The sequence below is a fragment of the Physeter macrocephalus genome, chromosome 11 (assembly GCF_002837175.3).
Source record: "Physeter macrocephalus isolate SW-GA chromosome 11, ASM283717v5, whole genome shotgun sequence".
Taxonomy (NCBI): Eukaryota; Metazoa; Chordata; class Mammalia; order Artiodactyla; family Physeteridae; genus Physeter; species Physeter macrocephalus.
In genome coordinates, this window is record NC_041224.1 from 37,941,394 (window position 1) to 37,953,549 (window position 12,156).

The 12,156-nt window shown below is 51.3% G+C and overlaps 1 long non-coding RNA gene across 10 annotated transcripts in view; it reads right to left on the reverse strand.

Annotated features, from left to right (window-relative positions):
* The window catches only part of LOC114487089 (uncharacterized), a 19,008-nt gene that overhangs the window by 5,346 nt on the left and 1,506 nt on the right, over window positions 1-12,156 (reverse strand). Inside the window, exons 3-6 of one of the 10 annotated variants that reach the window (XR_003681720.2) lie at window positions 9,667-9,831; window positions 7,716-7,822; window positions 4,571-4,819; window positions 7-682 (exon numbers count right to left, since the gene is read on the reverse strand). This is a non-coding gene — a long non-coding RNA (uncharacterized lncRNA). The other 9 variants (XR_003681716.2, XR_003681719.2, XR_008618536.1 and 6 more) reach the window with 9 other exon arrangements.

The following is a 12,156-nucleotide window of genomic DNA, read 5'->3' on the forward strand; positions in this document are numbered from 1 at the left end:
ACACACACACACACACACACACACACACACACAAAACCCCAACCCTGTTAGATCTAATAAAATAAATGAATACAGCAAAGTGGCAGGATACAAAACCAACACACACAGATCAGTTGCGTTTCTATACACTAACAGTGAGCAACCTTGAAAGGAAATTAAGAAAACAATACTATTTACAATGCATCAAAAATAATAAAATACTTAGGAATAAACTTAACCAAGAAGATGAAAGACTGTACACTGAAAACTACAAAATACTGCTGAAAGAAATTAAAGGCATAAATAAATGGAAAGACATCCTGTGTTCATGAATTTGAAGACTTAATATTGCTAATATGTCCATATTACTCAAAGCAATCTACAGATTCAATGCACTCACTATCAAAATGTTAATGGCATTTTTTTCAGAAATAGAAAAAAAAACATACTAAGATTCCTTTGGAATCTCTAAGGGCCCTGAATAGCCAAAACACTCTTGAGAAAGAAAAACAAAGCTGGAGACCTCACACTTCCTGGTTTCAAAACATATTATAGGGCTTCCCTGGTGGCGCAGTGGTTGAGAGTCTGCCTGCCGATGCAGGGGACACAGGTTCGTGCCCCGGTCCGGGAAGATCCCACATGCTGCGGAGCGGCTAGGCCCATGAGCCATGGCTGCAGAGCCTGAGCGTCCGGAGCCTGTGCCCTACAATGGGAGAGGCCACAACAGTGAGAGGCCCGCATACCGCAAAAAGAAAGAAATATATATTATAAAGTCACAATAATCAAAACAGCATGGTACTGACATAAAGACAGACATATAGACCAATGGAACAGAATAGAGAGCCCAGAAACAATCAACAGAGTGAAAAGGCAACCTATATAATAGGAGAAAATATTTGCAAACCATATATCTGATTGGGGGGGTAATATCCAGAATATATAAATAACTCCTACAACTCAACAACAAAAAAATGAATAACCTGATTAAAAGTGGGAAAAATTCTCCACAGAAGATATAGAAATGGCCAATAAACGTATGAAAAGATGCTCAACATCACTAATCATCAGGGAAATGCAAATCAAATCCACAATGCGATATCACCTCACACCTGTTAGGATGGCCACTATCAAACATAACAAAACAGAAAATAGCAAGTGTTCAACGAGGATGTGGAGAAATTGGTACCCTGTGTGCTGTTGATGGGAATGTAAGTCGGTGCAGACCCTATGGAAAACAGTACAGCGGTTCCTCAAAAAATTAAAGATAGAATTACCATATAATCCAACAATCTCACTTCTGGATATACTTCCAAAAGAATTGAAAACAGGATCTCAAAGAGATATTTGTGCATCTATGTTCATTGCAATATTATTCACAATATCCAAGGGTTAGAAGCAACATAAAAGTCCATCGACAGATGAATGGACAAAGAAAACCTGGTCTATACACATAATAGAATATTATTCAGCCTTAAAAAGGAAGGAAATTCTGACACACGCTAAACCTTGAGGACATTATGCTAAATGAAATAAGCCAGCCATAGGAAGACAAATACTGTATCATTCCACCTATATAAGGCACCTAAAATAGTCAAACTCTTAGAAGCAGAAGGTAGAACGCTGATTTCCAGGGCTTAATTGGGAGGGGGAAGTGAGGAGCTGTATAGAATGGCAAGATGAAAAAGCCCTAGAGATCCTTGTGCAATAATGTGGGCAGAGTTAACAATACTATACAGTACACTTAAAAATGGTTAAGATAGTAAATTTTATGTTACGTGTTGTTACCACAATTTAAGAAAGTCAACTTCCTTGGATATTCATACAACATGCATAGGGATGAAAGTGTAAAAATCTTTTTTAGATGTTAAGAGATCTAAATATTTGGAGGAATTAACCATGTTTTTGGATTGGAAGTCTCAGTATTTTAAACTACAGTGGTTAAGAATCCGCCTGCCAATGCAGGGGACACAGGTTCAAGCCCTGATCTGGAAAGATCCCACATGCCACAGAGCAACTAAGCCCATGCACCACAACTACTGAGCCTGCGCTTTAGAGCCCACGAGCCTCAACTACTGAAGCCCAAGCACCGCAACAAAGAGTAGCTCCCGCTCGCCGCAACTAGAGAAAGCCCGCATGCAGCAACAAAGACCCAACGCAGCCTAAATAAATAAATAATTTTTTTAATTAAAAAAAAAAAAAAAAAAGAATTCCAAGACAGCAGGAGGAGAATATTAAATCAAGTGTAGGGCTCTTCTGAGCATGGGGCCCTGAGCAGCTGCATTCGTGGCAAGCCCATGAATTTGGCCTGATTATTGGCTCCAAAATATAAAATAAACCAATGGCTCAAAATAGAGAGCCCAGAAACAGGCCCAGGCACATAAGCTCATTTGACTTATGACAAAGGTAGCCCTGCAGGAACAGTGGGGAAAGGACAGCCTTTTCAGTCTACGCTGAGGAGAGAAAAATCCAAGCGCAAAAAAGTATATACTTGAAAAAAAAAGTATAGACTTGAAAAGATGAAAAAGTCCTTAAAAAAGGAAGGAAATTCCAACACGTGCTATAACCTGAATGAAACTTGAGGCCATGATGCTACATGAAATAAGCCCGACGCAAAAGGACAAATACAGTATGATTGCACTTACATGAGGTACTTAGAGGAGTCAAATGCATAGAGACAGGAAGGAGAATGGCTTCTACCAGGGGCTGGGAGAAGGGGGGGTGGGGTGGGGGATTATTATGTTATGGGTACAAAGTTTCAGTGTGGGAATATGAAAAATTCTGGAAATGAATGGTGCTGATGGTTGCAGAATAATGTGGATGAACTTAATGCCACTGAGCTACGTGCTTAAAATGATGAATATGGTAAATACTATGTTATCTATATTTTAACAATGAAAAAGAAAGAGGAAAGGTAAATAACATAGCCGTAGAAGAATATACAGAAGAATAACTTCATGATCTTGGCCTAGAGAAAGGTCTCTTAAGCAAGATTTAAAAAGCCCTAATGATAAAAAAAAAATGTCTGATCACCTTGATTCATTTGAATTAAGAAACTTTTCTTTATCAATGATACTATTAAAAGAAACATTAAGTCACAGAGTGGAAAAAGATATTTGCAATACATGTAACTGGCAAGGGGCTCATATCCAGAATATATAAAGTGCATCTAAAAATCAATAAGAAAAATACAGAACGGTGAGTAAAATGGAAAAATGGGCAAAATGTTTGAACAGACATTTCCAAAGAGAGTATATTCAAATGGACAATAAACATACATGTGTTTTAACCATGCAAATTAAAATCACAGTGAACTAGCTCTGCACAACAAGGGGTTGGTAAGTGTGTGAACTTACCAGGAAATCTTAACACTGCTGGTGCTGTAATCACTTTGGAGAATTGTGTGGCAGCGTCTTCTAAAGCTGAAGATTTGCACACCCATGAGCCTGCAATTCCTCTAGAAGCTACTTACCTACTAGCATGTGTGTGTGTGTTGCAGCCAAATACATATGCAAGTACGTTCTTAGCAATATCTTGATCATAGCCTCTGCTCTGGACTGAATGCTTGTGTCCCCCAAATCCATTCGTTGAAACTCAATCCCCAATGTGATGGTATTTGGAAGTGGGGCCTTTGGGAGGTCATTAGGTCATGAGGGTGGGGCCCTCATGTGGGATTAATGACCTTATACAAGAGATGAGAGAGACGCCTGGTCAACTATAAAACCATTTCAGGAAGAGCTTCCTGGGGGCTTTCTGCCAGGGGGCAGAAATCCAGGCAGGGGCCAGGGAGGGAGGAGGTATCACTGGGATGCATCTGACTGGTGGCGACACAGGGGCTTTTTTGACCATAATTTGCTAAGTTAAGGGACTTTCCTGGAGGTCCAGTGGTTAAGACTCCGTGCTTCCACTTCAGGGGGCGTGGGTTCAATCCCTGGTCAGGGAACTAAGATCCTACATGCCGTGAAGTGTGGACAAAAAAAAAAAAAAATTTGCTAAGTTGAACACTTATATTTAAATTTTTTTTCTGGATGTATATTATATTCACAACAAAGAGGAAAAATAGAAAGGAGGAGAGAAATAGAGCAAGTATGAAAACGCTTTCACGTAGTATTACTGGAGGGGGATGTGGAGTTGAGACTTTTTCCAGGTTCTTTTGTGTATTTGATGACCTCTTCCCCATGCCTCCCCCTCATCATCCTCCAGCATTTAGAGGAGCTCCTGTGCTAGGAGAGGGGACCTGCCTGATCAAGGTTAACCCCTGAGCCCTCTCCCAATACTCAGTGAATCTGAGGTTCCGGTCTGGCTGGTGGAGCCCCATGTGGGCACCGGGCACTAGTCTCTCCCCACTTACGGCGCTCTTCACAGACGCGTGTGAGTGCCCCAGGGAACCCTCTGCAGATCACCAGGGCTCTCTCCTGGCAGCAGTCTCTTTATGGGTCCCCTGTCCTGAAGACCCTAACTGCCTTTATCTCCCTGGATGTCCAGCTCCCTCTCTTGAACTTGGGGAGCCTTCTCTGTTTGTCCAGGAACCCCCCCGGTCTGCTCTGCAGACCATAAACCTCTCAGGCAGGGAGCAGGCCATCCCAGGACTCACCCATCTGTTTCCCATCTCCCAGGGACCGCCGTCCTTCCTCGCCCGATGTCCTGTTGTTCACAAGTTCGTCTGGTTGTGTTGGTAGTTTCAGGAGGGAGGGTAAATCTGGTAAATCTGCGACTCCATCCTGGGGGTATCCATGGAGGGTGCGCTGTACCCCAGATGGGCCAGGAGAGAAGGTTCTGAGCACAGGGCAGGCAGGCAGAGGTCTCAGAATTTCTCTCTGCTGCCTCTTTTCTCAGGCAGGAGCTGGGGAGGGAGGAGGCCAGAGGAGAGAGGAGATTACAGGGGAGAGAGGAGAGCTAGTGGATCAGGGGACCCTGCGTGACATCCAACAGCACTGGGGCTGAGAAGCCACTCGATGGGAGGGCCGGGCGAGCCCCAGCACGACTCTGGATTTCAGGCCCTGGGCTGTGACTCGTGCCCAGTGGGGTGACTAGGTCCTCACCTTTGATCACCAGGGAAACATGATCCCCTGGGTCCACCCCACTGAGATTCCCCTCCATAATCCTTCTTTCAAAGGCACCCCTCTTCTCGGGCCCTGGTGCTGGGCCAAAAGGTCCAAGGCCAGCCTTGCTGGTCTGCTCAGGTCCTGGCACCCTCTCGGCCTTGGTCCTTCGGGCCTCTCTATTTCACAGGCCTGAAAACAGCCCATTTATTTGGGAAAAGCCAGAAACCCTCAACAATTCTCTGTCCTGAAATTCTCAAGAACAAAGTGTTTGTTTTAACTTCAGGAGCAGAGCCTCCACCTGGAAAATCTAAGTGACCTCAGCAACCGTGCCCTCAACACCATCACCCTCTGCCTGAGCCCACTGCCGGGCTCTGGAATGCCAGCCTTTCATATTCCTTCCTTCGCTGGCCTCTGGAGGAGGAAAAGGAGCATCCAGCCTCTGACCCTGCAGGCAGCTGGTCAGCTCTGGCCTCTGTGGGCGAGTGTGCTTGGTTTCTTCCTGCTGAAGGTCAGGGGTGGGAAATGCCCATCCAGCCTGGGGGCTTGGATTCTAGAAACTTCAAGGGCCCCGGGGAACGTCAACTCAAAGGCACACCCACACTGGGTGCTCAACCTGCGAGGTCTTCCCGAGCCCTGGGTAAGGACGCAGAGTGGCCCCTGCCTGGTTGGAGGAGGGCCAGAGCTGACCAATGTCTCGGGTGCCAGGTAGTGGACATTGGCCCCCAGCAGCCGAGGTGCGGCCACCCCAGCTGCTCCTGCCCCTCCCACAAGGGGTGCTGTTTGCCACCCTCGGCTCTTAGCTGCCTCCCGCCCTGAAGGGTCTCCAGGACCCAGACAGCTAGGAGACACTGCCCCTCCCCTTTCTTTTTTGAGCACCTGCTGTATGCAGGGCCGATTCTATAGGCACTAAGGGAAAATGGAGGGAGGGCCAATGAGTCCTACTGCAGAGAGATTACGCCTGTCGGAGGATGGAAGGCCAGTTATCCTCATGACTGCTGGTACTGACATTGATGGAGCCCTGGGGTACCACTCACAGGCTCAGTGCCTTGCTGCCATGATCTCGCCCCAGCTGGCAACTTGATTATCCCCGTCCTACAGACGGGGAAGGAGGCTCAGAGAGTCAGTTCATCAACCTGCTCAGGCTCACACAGCTGGACGTACAGCCTCCGAGATGGTAAAATGCCAGATCAGTCTCAGCAAGGGAGAGTCAGGGAGGGTGCGCAGAGGAAGTGGCCTGGAGCTAGGCTCTGGGGATGGGAATGGGCTCTCGGATGGAAGGCAGAGAGGAAGGGCAGAGAACAAACAGCATAGACAAATTAGGGTGCTGGTCACCCACTGAGCCCGGACCTGGGTGGACGGTGGCAGAGGCAGGACAAGTTCAGAGCCGGGTCCTGCAGGGGTGCCCTCCCGGGTCGCAGGGGTGTCGAAGGGATCTGCTAGGGAGTGACACCCTCCAGGGGGCTGGACCTGTCCGGGCCTGAAGCTGGTTTTGATGTGAGATCAAAAACAGGTTTGTGGGTGAGTCAGTCTCAGGGAGCACACGGAGAAACCAGCTTCTTGGAGGTCTTTCCTCTCAGCCCTTAAGACTGGGCAGCCGCCCACGCCTGCCTGCCCGAGGACCAGTGGGAACAGGTTTGCTGGGCCCGCTGGGTGCCTTCCTGTGTGGATCTGGCCTCACTGTTGTGTCTAGACTGCCAGTGGGGGGTCTGGGAGGGGGCACTGGACAAGGCTACGTCTGAAACCTTGTTCCCAACCACAGATGGGGCAGGCTGGTTGGAAAATATTCCCTTCCTGAGACATCGCAGCTCGGCCTCTTTGAATCCCACCCCCCCTCCGCCACTTCCTTCCTGTGTGTATCTTATGCTTGCTGGCTGAGGGACTGGGCGGGTTCCGTGTGTGTTGTTGTTGCTTATTTTAAGTTTCTGTCTTGTTCCTTTGTGAGTTGCACGCAAGGGGGGTGGGGTTGGTTCTAAGAGGCCTTTGTCACTGTAATGCACGTCGGGGATGACTTGGGTTTTCTCGGCAAGTTAAAAACCTCTGCTTGTGAGAATGAGAAGGAAGGAGGGTCTCCTTAGGACCACAGGTAAGGACCTTCACACGTGATATCATGCTTAGGCTCAAATGGGCGTCAAGACACAGGTAAGGCAGGTAAGAAACATGGAGGATCCAGGAAGCTGGAGTATTGGCCGTGGTCTTGGAGCCAAGGTTTCCTGCCTCCTAGGTCCAAGTGCTTTCCTGGATGTCCACGGGCGATGCCAACATGCCTTCCAGTGCCTGTGGCGGCTGGGGACACAGCCTTCCCCCCTTAACCTTCAGAGCCTGCACTAAAAGCATGTGCTGCCTGTTTCCTGAGAAGTCAAGGGAACTTTGACTTGTTTTTTTTTCTCTTTAAGTAAACAGAATACAAGAGAGTTCCTCCAGCTTCCTTGGCTGTGCGGGAGACGATGCAATTCACATGGCAACCCCATACACACACGAGGGTACACATGTATATACGCATGTGTGTATCATGTGTGTACATGTGTATACAAAATACAAACATTTGTCTCTAATGGAGACAATTTTCAGAAAAAAGCACTCACCCCACATTCACCCCACCTGTGATACATGCACATTTTCTGTATAGATGCACGCACACAAATATATATGTGTATCTGTAACTGATGCAAATTTTAGGAAACAACGTCCACTCACCCTAAGCGTGACGTACTCAGTGTGTGATCTGCTCCGTCTTCTGCTGGCCGCCTTGCACCGAGCTGTGTCCAACACATCAGTGGGTCACAGTTGATGCTTGGCAGGCACTGAAAAAGAAGGAGTTGTGCTTGTGGGGCCCCAGAGTCCCGCACCCAGTCCCCGGGCACCTGCACTCCACGCAGTCGGGTGCGCGCACGCTTTGGGCCTGAGGGCAGGAAGGTTTACCCCTGCCCACGTGGCGGGCCTGGGAGCGCTACCCCGGACTGGGGTTTCCTAGGGGGCCAAGTGTTTGAGGAAGGGCGTCCAGGTAGGAGGAACTCGAGGCCATGTCCCCAAAGACAGGTGTCCACGTGGCAACATACAGCACTCGCCACCCCTCCAAGCGAGCCCCCATTTCCTCTAAATATGGGTGATGGTGTTAATGATCAAAGCACAGCCAGCTCTGTTCACAGCTTGGAGGAGCGTGTTTATCACACCTCGCAGGGCAGGAGGTGCTCAGGGCAGAGGTGCTTCTTGCTAATTCCCACAAATTCCCACGACGACCAGAGGCCCGGTGGCCCCACCCACCGCAGTGGGTGGGAGGAGTTAAAGGTGGGCGAGATGTCAGTTCACCCAGGTGCAGCTCCGTGTGTGCACGGGCGCAGGGGTAGGGACCCAAGAGGCTGGTTCAGAGAAGCGTGGCCCAGGGTTGCTGCGCCCTCCTCGTGGCTGTGATGCCCCTTTATTCCACACCAGGTGACAGTGATGCCCGTCTGGGAAAGTGCTCGCGGAGCCCTTTCTGATGGGCACATTCTTGCAGCGCTCTGCAGGCAGTGATGGAACTAGATATCCAGCCGCCACCGTCCCAGAGCTCCGGTCCCATCGCAGGGACCACTGACCCAAGCCCGCTGCGGTGAATCAAGCAACCATGAAGAGACGCAGTATGGGGGCCGCAGAGTGCAGGCTGCCCTGCCCAGCTCAGCCAGACGTGTGGTTACCAGCCCTGGTTCCCAGCCATCCGTGAGGTGCTGGTTTCCCCCCGGGTACTGACGTGGACTGTGGACAAGGGCAAGATTCCCGGAGTCAGGACCTGATGGAAGTGGGGTGCCCCCAGGACTGCTAGAGAGCCCCAGCTCCACGGAAAGACAGTCACTGGGCCAGGTTAGAGATACACTCAGCCGTTTAATACCCCTAGGGCTGCTGTGAGGTTTCACACGGCCATGGCCCAGGGTGGTCGTCGGCATGGGAGAGGATCTGCCGGTCAGAGGGGCCTGGCAGGTGACCGGGGCGGGGGGTGTCGGTGGGGCAGCTGTCTTCCTTCATGCTGGGGTTTGCTCTGGGTGCCCCTGCAGCTATCTCCAGCTCCCCATGTAAGGGAGGGTGATGCTGGCCTAAGGGCTGCTTCAGAGCCCGAGTATCTGTGGGGTGGGGGCAGGCCGGGGAAACGGAGCTGGCAGGAGGCAAGCCTGGGATCATTTTCTGCCTCAGCACCGCTCCCTGCCGGGCCTTCCTCCCACTACTGTGGCCACGCTTAGCAAATAAAAATATAGGCCGTCCAGTTATGCTTGAATTTCAAATAAACAACAAATACATTTTTACTATCAGCATGGCCCCAGTGTTGCAAAAGTGTCCCGTAGCTGGCCACTCTACCTCCTAGACCTTGGGCTCCATGGTTGGGTCTTGGAACCTGGTCTTCTGCAGGGGCTGGGGGCTAAGGCTGCAGGTCTGAGGCAGCCAGGACAGGCCAGCAGACATCAGAGCCTTGTGCAAAGGGCAGATGTGGAAAGAATGGGTCAGAGGAGTGGGATCCTGTAGGCCTGGAACGAAGCCTGAGACAGAAGCTGTGCGAGCTCCGAGCCCACGAGCCCGCATGTGGGTGGCTGTGATCTCCCATGACCTTCTGGGACCCCCTCCACCCAATCACTGGAAAGGGTCTCTGCTCCCCAAACCCTGTCCCTCGCCAGCCACCGACCTTGCAGTGGGGTACTGGTTCCCAGGTGCTTCCCCTGGGGGAGCAGAGGAGACTCGCTCAGATGGTCCTTGTGCCCCCTATATCCGAAGAGCTGGGGCTCTCTAGTTGTCCTGGGGGCACCCCACTTCCATCAGGTCCTGACCCCTGGAACCACAGGACATGAGACTGAAGAGAAAGAGGAAGATTGGGCATGAGAGGGGCGTCCCCGGGATAAACACAGCCCCGGGAGGAAGGCCTGGGCCTTTCCTGCTCCCACACCCAGGTCACGTAACTTGCTTTTTTCACTAACAGCTTGGTCTTAGGGAAAAGGAGGGCCCTAGAACCCTAGCTTCAGCAGAAGAAGGGATCCTAACAGTACAGCCCAGCTAAGAAGATTCTGTGTTAGGGTTTGGTGCCAAAGGCCATTGAGTTATTGTATAAGGATTTTTTTTTTCATTTATAATTGCTTGAAGATACAGTTCAAACTTGCTTAAACAAAAAGAGGAATTTAATTGGCTGTGTAACTGGATTACTAGCTTCAGGCATAGTTGGATGGAGGAGCTCACATTGCATCCATAGTCACTATGTCAACCTCTCTTTCTCTCTCTCTCTCTCTCTTTGTAATTCTATTTTTCCCCCACCCTTTTGGATTCTTCCTGGGGCCAGCTCCTCCACATGGTCAGAGTGGCAAGCTGACCATCAATAGCTCCATTCAGACAAGCCAGAGCCTCACAGAAAAGAATTCAAGCCCTTGAGGTCACTCTGATTGGTTCCCTTGCTTGTATTCCCAGCCCAGACGTACCCCTGTGCCAGGAAGACAGAGCTTGGCCAGTCCGGGGTCATGTGCCCACTCCCGTGAGGGCAGGAGGGAAGAGGAAGTTGGGCAGACAGCCGTGAACTTCTGCAGTGTACGCCCCTGCTAAATTCCTTGCTCACCAGCCTAGAGCTTGTGTTTCCAGCAGGGACCTCACCCGGAGAGGAGAGGGGTGGTGTGTCTGAGGGTGGATTCAGCTAATCCTAGGGACTTTACACAAAACTTTGTTAATGTGACATCTGACAAGCCAATCAGAAGGTTGTATACTTATGCCGCTGACTGGTGACTCAGGCAGGGCTTGGGGAGCGAGACAGCCTCCTGCCAAAGCAGAGTGTAGGCAGAGTTGGTCCTTGGGGCTGTCAGGCCCTTTGGGTGGAGACTTCTGGTGCTGAACCCTCCTGGTTTCCCTCTGCTTCCAGTTCCTTGGGAGGTGACACTATTAAGTCCCTCACAGTCAGGGGTCACGTGACTGGTTATGGCCATGCACTGTAAGTGGAATGCTGTCTGTGACATCCAGGGGGAGGCAAGACTCTCCCTCTTCTGTACACGATGACCAGAATAGGAGGTCTCGAGGGGAGACAGAGCCACAGCATGGGTGCAGCTTGGAGGGCCACCTGCCACTCAGTTAATCGTGGCAGGTGATTAACTGAGTGGCAGTCCCCGAGAGTTGCCCAGATCTGAAGTGTACTGTGTGTGAGAAATAAACTTTTGCTGTGCTCGGACTCTAAGATCTGGGGCTGTTTGTTGCTGCGGCATAGGGCTCCTGACAGATACACCTTAACAGGCTCTTGGCCAATATGAGACCCTGCTTTGCTCTGAGATGGCCCCAGTCTGCTCATCCTTTCAGTCTCTCGGGATTTGCACCCCTGCCTTCCTTCTTCTCTATCAGATATTCCTGGCTGGCTGATGGGGTGCTAATATGAGCTAAGGTCTTAATGGTCGATGCTGGTTAATCTTGCCCACCCGACGTTCTCTCGCCCTTAAACTCTAACCAAACTGAGCATCCTCCAGAATCCTCTCCCCTGGATCTTTGCTGTCCCTGGCCTTTCTGCCCTGTTCCTGCAGTGGGGCCTCGCTGCCCTCTTGGATGGGTGCGGTCATACCAATCCCTTCACACCGTTTCGGATTGCGGCTCCTGGAAGACATTTCCCAGCGTGCGGACCCCAGCCTGGACTCTCCGGCAGCCTGCGCTTGCAGCTTCATCTGGGAACCACGTCTGTGCTCGCCTGCCTCCAGACAGACCGGGGGCTCCTGGAGGGCAGGCGGGGTCCAGCCTGGCCCCTGGCGCCCAGGGAGTTTCACCTGCGCACCGACCCCACTTTAGCAGAACTGTCGATGCCTTACGCCACTGGGCGAGTCAAAGGCACTCAGACACCTCCTCCCGCCCCGCTCCCGGCTTTGTGGGCGCGGGCTGGGGGTGCAGAACGCCTGGGGATACTCTGAACCTCGCCGCTCGCTCAGTCGCCCCTTCTGTGGCACACGGGGCCGTCCGCAGGCAGAGGCAGCGAGGGGCCCGCGCTGACCTCGCCGACCTCTCCGGTCCCGGAAACGCCCCGCGGAGCAAGCGAAAAGCGCGAGTCAGAGCGAGCGCGGCGCCGAGGTCACGGTGAAGTGCCAGGGAGGCGGCGCCTGCGGGCCGACTGGGAGACGCCCGTGCCCCCTGCCCGCGCGCTCCCGCCCCCGTGCGCCCCCAGCGC